A 10,713-nucleotide genomic window follows, 5' to 3' on the forward strand; every position below is an offset into this window, starting at 1 on the left:
AACAGAAAATACTTTGATAATTTTAGTTGCATAAATTTTATATAATTTTACTTTCAATAATACTAGAGGGTTTACAAAAGTTTGTTTTGTTTTTACTTATTTATTAAAGTTTATTTTGTTTCTACTTATTTATTTTATTTTCTTTTTTGCTTTTTTCCTTTATTTTATGAATTTTTTCTTTTTTGCTTTATTTATTTTATTTTTCTTCTACTTACTGTTGCTATTTTTATTTATTTTATTAAAGTTTATTTATTTTACTTTATTAAAGTTTTTTCTATTTCTACTTATTTATTTTATTTTGTTTCTACTTATTTATTTTCTTTTCTTTTTTCTTTTTTATTTATTTATATGAAAATTCTTTTGCTTTTAATGTTTTACACAGAAAAGCCCTCTCCCCTGGCCGGTTCATTAGTCCCGGTTCGTAGCTTGAACTGGTACTAAAGACCACCCTTTGGTCCCGGCTCAGGCCACCAACCGGGACCAATGGTGGTGGGCCACGAGCAAGGCCCATTGATCCTAGTTTGTCCCACCAGACCAAAGGGGCTAGACGAACCGAGACCAATGCGCCCACGAGGCCTGGCAGGCCCCCTGGCCTCACGAACCGGGACCAACTCGGCCCATGGGTCCCGGTTCGTGACTGAACCGGGACTAATGGGCTTATCTGGCTCGAACGTAAGCCGTGTTTTCTACTAGTGAAATAACCATGTTTTCTACTAGTGAAATAACCTGAAAACAGGGGCATATAGCATCGTTGAGCCGTCTAAGATTATTTAGCAAGCCCAGCTAAGTAAATAATAATAATTCTGAAATTCTATCACAAACAAAGGTAATAACCATGACCTCCAGTTAATTAGAGCCTAACCATCCACAAAGAAAACATTTTACTAAGCCTAAATATGTCAACAAGAAAAACAAAGCACCGTAGGCCACAGACCACCACCACAGATCACAAGCACTATATCTTTTGGCTCGATGACCAGAGAAGAGCACAGAATGGCCATAACATGAAAGATACTTTCATGAGCCCAGATTCCGATAAATGGCTTGAGGCCATGAAATCCGATAAACCTGCCAAGTCTTTCAATCCACTATTTAGTTCATGTGCGCTTACTGAAGGGGAGAAACCACTGACAGCCATGCATAATTGATATAACTAGAATTATCAAAATTGCTAGAAAGATCCTCATGATGAATGATTTGAATTCAACAAGTAGAAATCCCTTGCTCTCATATTTTTACCCATGGAGCATCATGCTATGTACTGGTTGTTAGTTACATGAAAAAGCAAAATCTATAATAGTGAAATATAGCCAAGAAGCTACTGAATGTTGCTTGGACATGTTTCTTTTCAATCTTAATCTAAACCTGCATCTCATCAACTACCCACCAAGGTTAATATAATCTGAAGAGAGTTGAGGCAGGAAGGATGTGAGGCGGACCACACCTTGAGAGTCGGTGCTGGCAACGACTGTATGGAGTTGGCATCGAGGTTGGTGTAGTAGTTGCGGAGGAAACCAAGGTTGGGGTTTGCGTCCTTGGAGGTCAAGGACAACGAGGAGCACATGCCTGGTTCCTTGGCTCCACTATCTGGAAAAATAAATCAAATCAAGGCAAGGAATTCAGTAAACATAATAGGGAAGAAACATATATGCAAGTATGATCCGGCCGTTTCGCATGTAATCCGCAGGGAAAGTAGTTATTCTACCTAGCAGGCTACATCTAGCCCATTGAGTAGCTAGCTAGTTCAAAAAGAGATGCCAAAACAGACTGCATAACAGGTCACAGAACCAATCTAAAATACACCACATAATCTGCTTTCGCTAAAGCAAATATGTACATGCCACATAATCTGCTTTCGCAAAAGCAAATATTTTGTTGCAGGCCTAACTGGGTACGCAGTTTTATAATCTACTTATAAATTGCAAGTTTGCAATTCAGAAAACATGTTCTAGAAATATTAATTGTATGTGTAAAAAGTCAAGTAGAGCAACACAACCAGGCTCCAAATGTAGTATCGCTGGCAACACAACCAGGCTCTGTGTAAGAAAATGAGAAATTCTAGTTGTAGATGGACAGAAGGTAACATTCATTCAAGAATGCGTGTGTGATGTCGAAATGAAGGGCATGATCTCGTGCTCCCCTTCTCCAGGGACATTTGCATCAGAGAAATGTCTTATTGGGAACTCATCAAGTAATGACCAAGGTCACACAAAAAATAGAGTTATGTATGGGCGATTAGTACAGGTTCAAGATAACCTATACATGTTCTCAATTGAGTCGCCCTTCGATGGATGACGTTCTTGGCTAATGCAGATAATAACAAGTTTCATAATGCACAATAAACAAGGGATGTGTTACATGGGCGATCAATACATAACATAGCAGGTTCCGAGTGCCAAAAGAGACCTCGCTTGTAATATAGAATGGAGGAAATGGGTAAATCTAAGACTCGCCTACAACTGGGCATGCATTTTTTCAAGTCAAGCAGTATGTTCAAGAGTTACATCATCCTGTCTTCTGGTTCAGATTCAAAAAAATAAACTTCCTACTATGTGAAGATCAGAAATTCATTCCACTCCACAACAAAGAATGAGTTTCCAAATTCCCAAGTGCATGGACCTCTCCTATAGAGAAGCAAGACTATGTGTTTCAAGTGACAGTACTTGGATACAAATCGAGCCAAAAGCTAACACCCTGCAAAATACCGGCGGAACATCACATTCTGATTTAGCAGCAAATCAAGATGACAATCTCACATACTAGAAATGCTAAGTTAAACACCATACTTTCCACATACCAGAATTAGTTAGGGCATGATCATGCCACACATAGGAAGCTAAAACCTAGCATTTCATCAACTCCCTAACCAAAGCTAGGGCATGAAAAGGACATCACCACACTACTAGATCACAAAAAACATCACCATCTTTGGCCCGATGGCAATGGGCACACAGAGCATAATAAAAGGCATAGGAAGAGGAACCGAGTGTCTTATGTATGTGGAAGTCCAATAAGTGGCCCCACGTCAAGTGTCAGAGTGAATGCCGACATGGGCAGAGCTACCTTGCTGGACAACATCGTCTGCAGGAAAGCACGCCTGCCAAAAACACTGTCAGTGGCCCAGAACCAAGCTTCCGCTTCGCCGGGCTGGTTGAAAGTAGTGCAGGCAGAGTCGCCTTCCGACTGAACCTGGCTTCCCTGTTGCCATCTTCCCGCAAAACATAAGTTGCAAATCTTGCTTTCTCTGTAATTTAATATGAGATATAGTCAGTCAGTTGGTACAACAAGTTGTCTACAAAAGAATCCTATCAAAATTCGAGTATTTCTCTCCAATATAAACCAGAATCTAGTAGCCAGGCAATTTCCACAACGATGGTCATGAGTACAAAGCATAAGAGAAAGCAGAGGAACAACACCACACTCACATTCAGCATTAACACATAACGACTCGATGGCCAGAGAGCACAAGATGGCCATATAGCATGAAAGCTACTTTACAGATCATGAAGGGGAGAGGCCAGGGCCTCACCTAATGTGGTTGTAGCCTAGGAGGCGACATGGGAGCCAGGTCATCACACTGTGTACAGACCACTCGATGGTCTACATGTCGAGCCCTTCAGCTTGATAACCAACTCCACGACCATGTAGCCCTTGAGCGTATTAGGTTAACTGAACCTGGAACAGCAAAGTCAGGTCCTTATTGAATAGTCATGACATAGAATGATAACATAATTGCATTTGAGATTGATCCACACATAGCCATCCTAATGGAAAATCAAACCTTTATTCCATCATGGACACAGATCATGTTAAAGCGAATAAATAAAAACTTGATCCTATCAACGAAGCATCAAAGTAGCATGATTAAAGTCTCTAAAAGGGATGAGCACAATATTGACTCCAAGAACAGAAAACCATGCCCTACGGTACAACTAGTGTCACATACAGACGTTAACAACAACCAAATTAACATGGCTAGTAGGTCGGAATGACAATACATCCCAGGCATGATGGCTGAGCAGAAGGGGAGAAACCACTCACACCCATGCATGACTGATATAACTGGAATATTAGTGAGCTGCAATTATCAAAATTGGCAAAAAGATCCTCATGATGAATGATCTGAAATCAACAAGTAGAGATCCCTTACTCTCATAGTTTTACCCATGGAGCACCAAGTTATGTACTGTTTATTAATTACATGGAAAAAATCTATAACATGAAATTTAGCCAAGAAGATATTGGATGTTTCTTCCACATGTTTCTTTTCAATCTTAATCTAAAGAGAAGAACACGGGTTCATAACTTGCAAGACCAAAATCCGCTACTTAGAGTTGACGAATAACATTTAATCAGCAAATGAACTATACATGTGTTACAGCTTCCAAAGGAATTCTTGCAAGTTCAAAGCCTAGAACATTATTAAGATGTAACTAGCATGGTTAAAAGACAGAAAAGCAGAGAAACTTTATAATATTGCCACAATGCACCACACGGACACACCTGACTGTCATTAGCTACACTATGCACACAAGCACAACATGTGCATGCCATTGGATTATAATGGAAAATCAAACATTTGTTCCATCATGGACCCAAATCATGCCCTAGGGAATAAAATAAGCTTGATCATGTCAACTAAGCATCAAAGTAGCATGATTAAATGCTCTAAAAAGGATATGAGCACAATATTGACTCTAGGAACAGAAAACCATGCCCTAAGGTACAGCTAGTAGCACATAAAGACATTAAGAAAAAACAAATTAACATGGCTTGAATGCCAGAATGACAACATAGCCATGGCACGATGGCTGGGTAGAAGTGGAGAAACCACTCACAACCATGCATGATTGATATAACTGGAATATTAGTGGGTTGTAACTATCAAAATTGCTAGAAAGATCCTCATGATGAATGATTTGAATTCAACAAGTAGTAATCCCTTACTCTCATAGTTTTACCCATGGAGCATCAAGCTATGTACTGGTTGTGAATTTCATGAAAAAAAATCTATAATAGTGAAACATAGCCAAGAAGCAAGTGACTATTGCTGGCACATGTTTCTTTTCAATCTTAATATAAAGAGAAGAACCAATGTTCCAAACAAGACTTTTTGAGTATTAATATAAACCTCCATCTCATCAACTACCCAACAAGGTTAATATAATCTAAAGAGAACTCAAGCAGGAAGGACATGAGGCAGACCAGACCTTGTGAGTCGGCGTTGGCAATGGCTGTAGGGAGTTGGGTGTCAAGGTTGGTTTAGTAGTCGCGGAAGAAGCAAAGGCTGCGGGCCTTCTTCCTTGGTGGTTGAGGACAACGAGGAGCACAGGCCTGGTTCCTTGGTTCCTTGGTTCCACTTTCCGGAAAAATAAATCAAAGCGTGATTCACAGAAGAAAGTAAATATCCAAAAGGGATGCTCTTACAAGCTGAAGCATAACGTGTTGTGCATAACATCCAAAAGGGAACATCGGCACAATTGCAAGTGCCATCCAAAATAGATCTGGGGGTGGATGGGAGGGAGAGAAGCTCACCATGTACGACCGCTGGGAGGGGAGGAGGAAGCAGCGATCAAATGCTGGAGAGAAGAGGCAGGGGCGAAGAGATATCCTCCACCTCCTCTAGCCATCCACGCGCTTGGTGACGATGTGCTGCACACAAACATCCCCATGGTGTCGAGTCAGATATACTCTCCTATAATAATAATAATATCCAAAGAACCGACTCAGGTTTCTCTATGAACACACGAGAAGACAAAGATATGCTATAAATGTTGACAATGCCAAACTACACTGTTCAAGCACAAGCCACGTTCATAAGATGGTAAATTATTCACTAACAAAGCCTAACTTGTTTAATTCACAACTCCATATGACAACTAGCAATAAGCAAGATTGATTAAGCAGAAGGTAGACCAGCCATTGGCATTATCACTGGCACATGGAAATATAAATGTATAAAGTGAACAAGTTTGATTAGGAGTTTGTCTAGCATAGGCAAGTATATGTTAGCAACAACAAGCATTTTTCGGCAGTGCCCCTTCCCTATGGAAACGTAAGGTTTACAGTTATACTGGAATGGCGATCAACATGCTTTCAACCAGTTTTATAACGATTGTAGAGCAACAACTTAAAGCCACTCATATAGTCCAAATAGCAAAAAAAAGTATAGCTTTCCAGTAGCAACAAAAGCAATCATTCAAACTGCTCTGCTGCTAATGAGATCCGCTGAGCATAGTCAGTGCATACAAAGACAGGCAAATATACTAGTCTAACCTATTTGGGTGGTCGAAGCAAACAACTGTTGGGGAACGCGGTAATTTCAAAAATTTCCTACGATCACGCAAGATCTATCTAGGTGATGCATAGCAACAAGAGGGGACAATGTGTCCACGTACCCTCGTAGACCGAAAGCGGAAGCGTTATGACAACGCAGTTGATGTAGTCATACATCTTCAAGATCCAATCTATCTTAGCACCGAACGCACGGGACCTCCGCGATCAGCACACATTCAGCTCGGGGACGTCCCTCGTACTCTTGATCCAGTTGAGGCCGAGGGACAGTTATGTCAGCACGACGGCATGGTGACGGCGATGATGAAGTTACCGGCGCAGGGCTTCGCCTAAGCACTACGACGATATGACCGAGGTGTGTAACTGTGGAGGGGGGACACCGCACACGGCTAAACAATGTCAACTTGTGTGGTCTAGGGTGCCCCCTGCCCCCGTATATAAAGGAGGGAGGGGGAGGCCGGCCGACCTCTCTAGGCGCGCCAAGGTGCGAGGAGTCCTCCTCCTAGTGGGAGTAGGACTCCCCCTTTCCTAGTCATACTATAAATAGAAGGAAGAGGGGAAAGGAGAAAGGAACGGGGGGCCGGCCCCATCACCCAATTCGGATTGGGATTGGGGGGGCGCCCCCTCCTAGGCCGCCTTCTCTCCTATCCCACTAAGGCCCATTAAGGCTCATATGCTCCCCGGGAGGGTTCCGGTAACCCCCGATACTCCGGTAAATGCCCGCACTCATCCGGAACCATTCCGACGTCCAAACATAGGCTTCCAATATATCGGTCTTTATGTCTCGACCATTTCGAGACACCTCGTCATGTCCGTGATCACAGACGGGACTCCGAACTACCTTCGGTACATCAAAACACATAAACTCATAATACCAATCGTCATCGAACGTTAAGCATGCGGACCCTACGGGTTCGAGAACTATGTAGACATGACCGAGACACGTCTTTGGTCAATATCCAATAGCAAAACCTGGATGCTCATATTGGTTCCTACATATTCTACGAAGATCTTTATCGGTCAAACTGCATAACAACATACGTTGTTCCCTTTGTCATCGGTTTGTTACTTGCCCGAGATTCGAGCGTCGGTATCGCAATACCTAGTTCAATACCGTTACCAGCAAGTCTCTTTACTCGTTCAATAATACTTCATCCCGCAACTAACTCATTAGTCACAATGCTTGCAAGGCTTATAGTGATGAGTATTACCGAGAGGGCCCAGAGATACCTCTCCGAAACACGGAGTAACAAATCCTAATCTTGATCTATGCGAGCCCAACAAACACCTTTGGAGACACCTGTTGAGCACCTTTATAATCACCATTTTACGTTGTGATGTTTGGTAGCACACAAAGTGTTCCTCCGGTATTCGGGAGTTGCATAATCTCATAGTCTGAGGAACTTGTATAAGTCATGAAGAAAGCAGTAGTAATGAAACTAACATGATCATAATGCTAAGCTAATGGATGGGTCATGTCCATCACATCATTCTCCTAATGATGTGATCTCGTTCATCAAATTACAACACATGTCTATGCTTAGGAAACATAACCATCTTTGATTAACGAGCTAGTCAAGTAGAGGCATACTAGGGACTATAGGTTTTGTCTTTGTATCCACACATGTACTAAGTTTCCGGTTAATACAATTCTAGCATGAATAATAAACATTTATCATGAATTAAGGTAATAAATAAAAACTTTATTATTGCCTCTAGGGCATATTTCCTTCAGTCTCCCACTTGCACTAGAGTCAATAATCTAGATTACATAGTAATCATTCTAACACCCATGGAGCTTTGGTGCTGATCTTGTTTTGCTCGTGAGAGAGGCTTAGTCAAAGGGCCTGCAACATTCAGATCCGTGTGTACTTGATGACGGATGGAATTGAAGCGTCTCTTGATGTGCTTGGTTCTCTTGTGAAATCTAGATTCCTTTGCCAACGCAATTGCACCAGTATTGTCACAAAAGATTTTCATTGGACCCGATGCACTAGGTATGACAACTAGATCGGATATAAACTCCTTCATCCAAACACATTCATTTGCTGCTTCCGAAGTAGCAATGTACTCCGCTTAACACGTAGATCCCACCACGATGCTGATACGTCTCCAACGTATCTATAATTTTTGATTGCTCCATGCTACTTTAACTACTGTTTTGGACTATATTGGGCTTTATTTTCCACTTTTATATTATTTTTGGGACTAACCTATTAACCGGAGGCCCAGCCCAGAATTGCTGTTTTTTTGCCTATTTCAGTATTTCGAAGAAACAGAATATCAGACGGAGTCCAAACGGAATAAAACCTTCGGGAACGTGATTTTCTCACCGAACGTGATCCAGGAGACTTGGACCCTGCTCCAAGGAACAACCGAGGAGGTTACGAGGGTGGGGGGCGCCCCCTGGGCACGCCCCCTGCCTCGTGGGCCCCCTGTTGCTCTACCGACGTACTCCTTCCTCCTATATACACCTACGTACCCCCGTCAGATCAAATACGGAGCCAAAAACCTAATTCCACCGCCGCAACTTTTTGTATCCACGAGATCCCATCTTGGGGCATGTTCCGGAGCTCCGCTGGAGGGGGCATCTACCACGGAAGGCTTCTACATCAACACCATAGCCTCTCCGATGAAGTGTGAGTAGTTTACTTCAGACCTTCGGGTCCATAGCTAGTAGCTATATGGCTTCTTCTCTCTTTTTGGATCTCAATACAATGTTCTCCCCCTCTCTTGTAGACATCTATTCGATGTAATCTTCTTTTTGCGGTGTGTTTGTTGAGACCGATGAATTGTGGGTTTATGATCCAGCTTATCTATGAATAATATTTGAATCTTCTCTAAATTTTTTTATGTATGATTGAGTTATCTTTGCAAGTCTCTTTGAATTATCCGTTTGGTTTGGCCAACTAGATTGGTAGTTCTTGCAATGGGAGAAGTGTTTAGCTTTAGGTTCAATCTTGCGGTGTCCTTTCCTAATGACAGCAGGGGCAGCAAGGCACGTATTGTATTGTTGCCATCGAGGATAAAAAGATGGTTTTTTTATCATATTGCATGAATTTATCCCTCTACATCATGTCATCTTGCTTAAGGCGTTACACTGTTTTTAACTTATTACTCTAGATGCAAGCTGGATAGCGGTCGATGAGTGGAGTAATAGTAGTAGATGCAGAATCGTTTCGATCTACTTGTCTTGGACGTGATGCCTATACACATGATCATACCTAGATAACATCATAATTATTCGCTTTTCTATCAATTGCTCAACAGTAATTTATTCACCCACCGTAGAATACTTATGCTCTTGAGAGAAGCCACTAGTGAAACCTATGGCCCCTGGGTCTATTCTCATCATATCAATCTCCGTTGCTTTATTACTTGCTTTGTTTTTACTTTTCCTTTTACCTTTTACTTTGCATCTCTATATAAAAAATACCAAAAATATTATTTATCATCTCTATCAAATCTCACCCTCGTACGTGACCGTGAAGGGATTGACAACCCCTAATCGCGTTGGTTGCGAGTAGCTATCATTTTGTGTAGGTATGAGGGACTTGAGAGTGATCTCCTACTAGATTGATACCTTGGTTCTCAAAAACTGAGGGAAATACTTACACAACTTTACTGCATCATCCTCTCCTCTTCGGGGAAATCCAACGCAATGCTCAAGCGGTAGCAAGAAGAATTTCTGGCGCCGTTGCCGGGGAGCTTGCGCAAAAGTCAACTATACCAAGTACCCATCACAATCCCTATCTCTCGCATTACATTATTTGCCTCTCGTTTTCCTCTCCCCCACTTCACCCTTGCCGTTTTATTCGCCCTCTCTTTCCCAATCTCCTCCTCTCTTTCCCTTTCGCCTTTTTCTCGTTTGCCTTTTTGTTTGCTTGGGTGTTGGATTACTTGTTGCCATGGCGCAAGATAATACCAAATTGTGTGACTTCTCTAATACCAATAATAATGATTTCCTTAGTACTCCGATTGCTCCTCTTAATAATGATGAGTCTTGTGAAATCAATACTGCTTTGCTGAATCTTGTTATTGAAAGATCAATTCACCGGCCTTCCTAGTGAAGATGCCGCTACTCATCTAAATTATTTTGTTCTTTTGTGTGATATGCAAAAGAAGAAAGATACGGATAATAATATTGTCAAATTGAAGTTATTTCCGTTTTCACTTAGAGATCATGCTAAAGTTTGGTTTTCGTCTTTGCCTAAAAATAGTATTGATTCTTGGAACAAGTGCAAAGATGCTTTTATCTCTAAGTATTTTCCTCCCGCTAAGATCATCACTCTTAGGAACGATATTATGAATTTTAAACAACTTGATCATGAGCATGTTGCCCAATCTTGGGAAAGAATGAAATTGATGCTTCACAATTTCCCTACTCATGGTTTGAGTTTATGGATGATCATACAAAAA

This window comes from Triticum dicoccoides, chromosome 3B (assembly GCF_002162155.2).
Source record: "Triticum dicoccoides isolate Atlit2015 ecotype Zavitan chromosome 3B, WEW_v2.0, whole genome shotgun sequence".
Lineage (NCBI taxonomy): Eukaryota > Viridiplantae > Streptophyta > Magnoliopsida > Poales > Poaceae > Triticum > Triticum dicoccoides.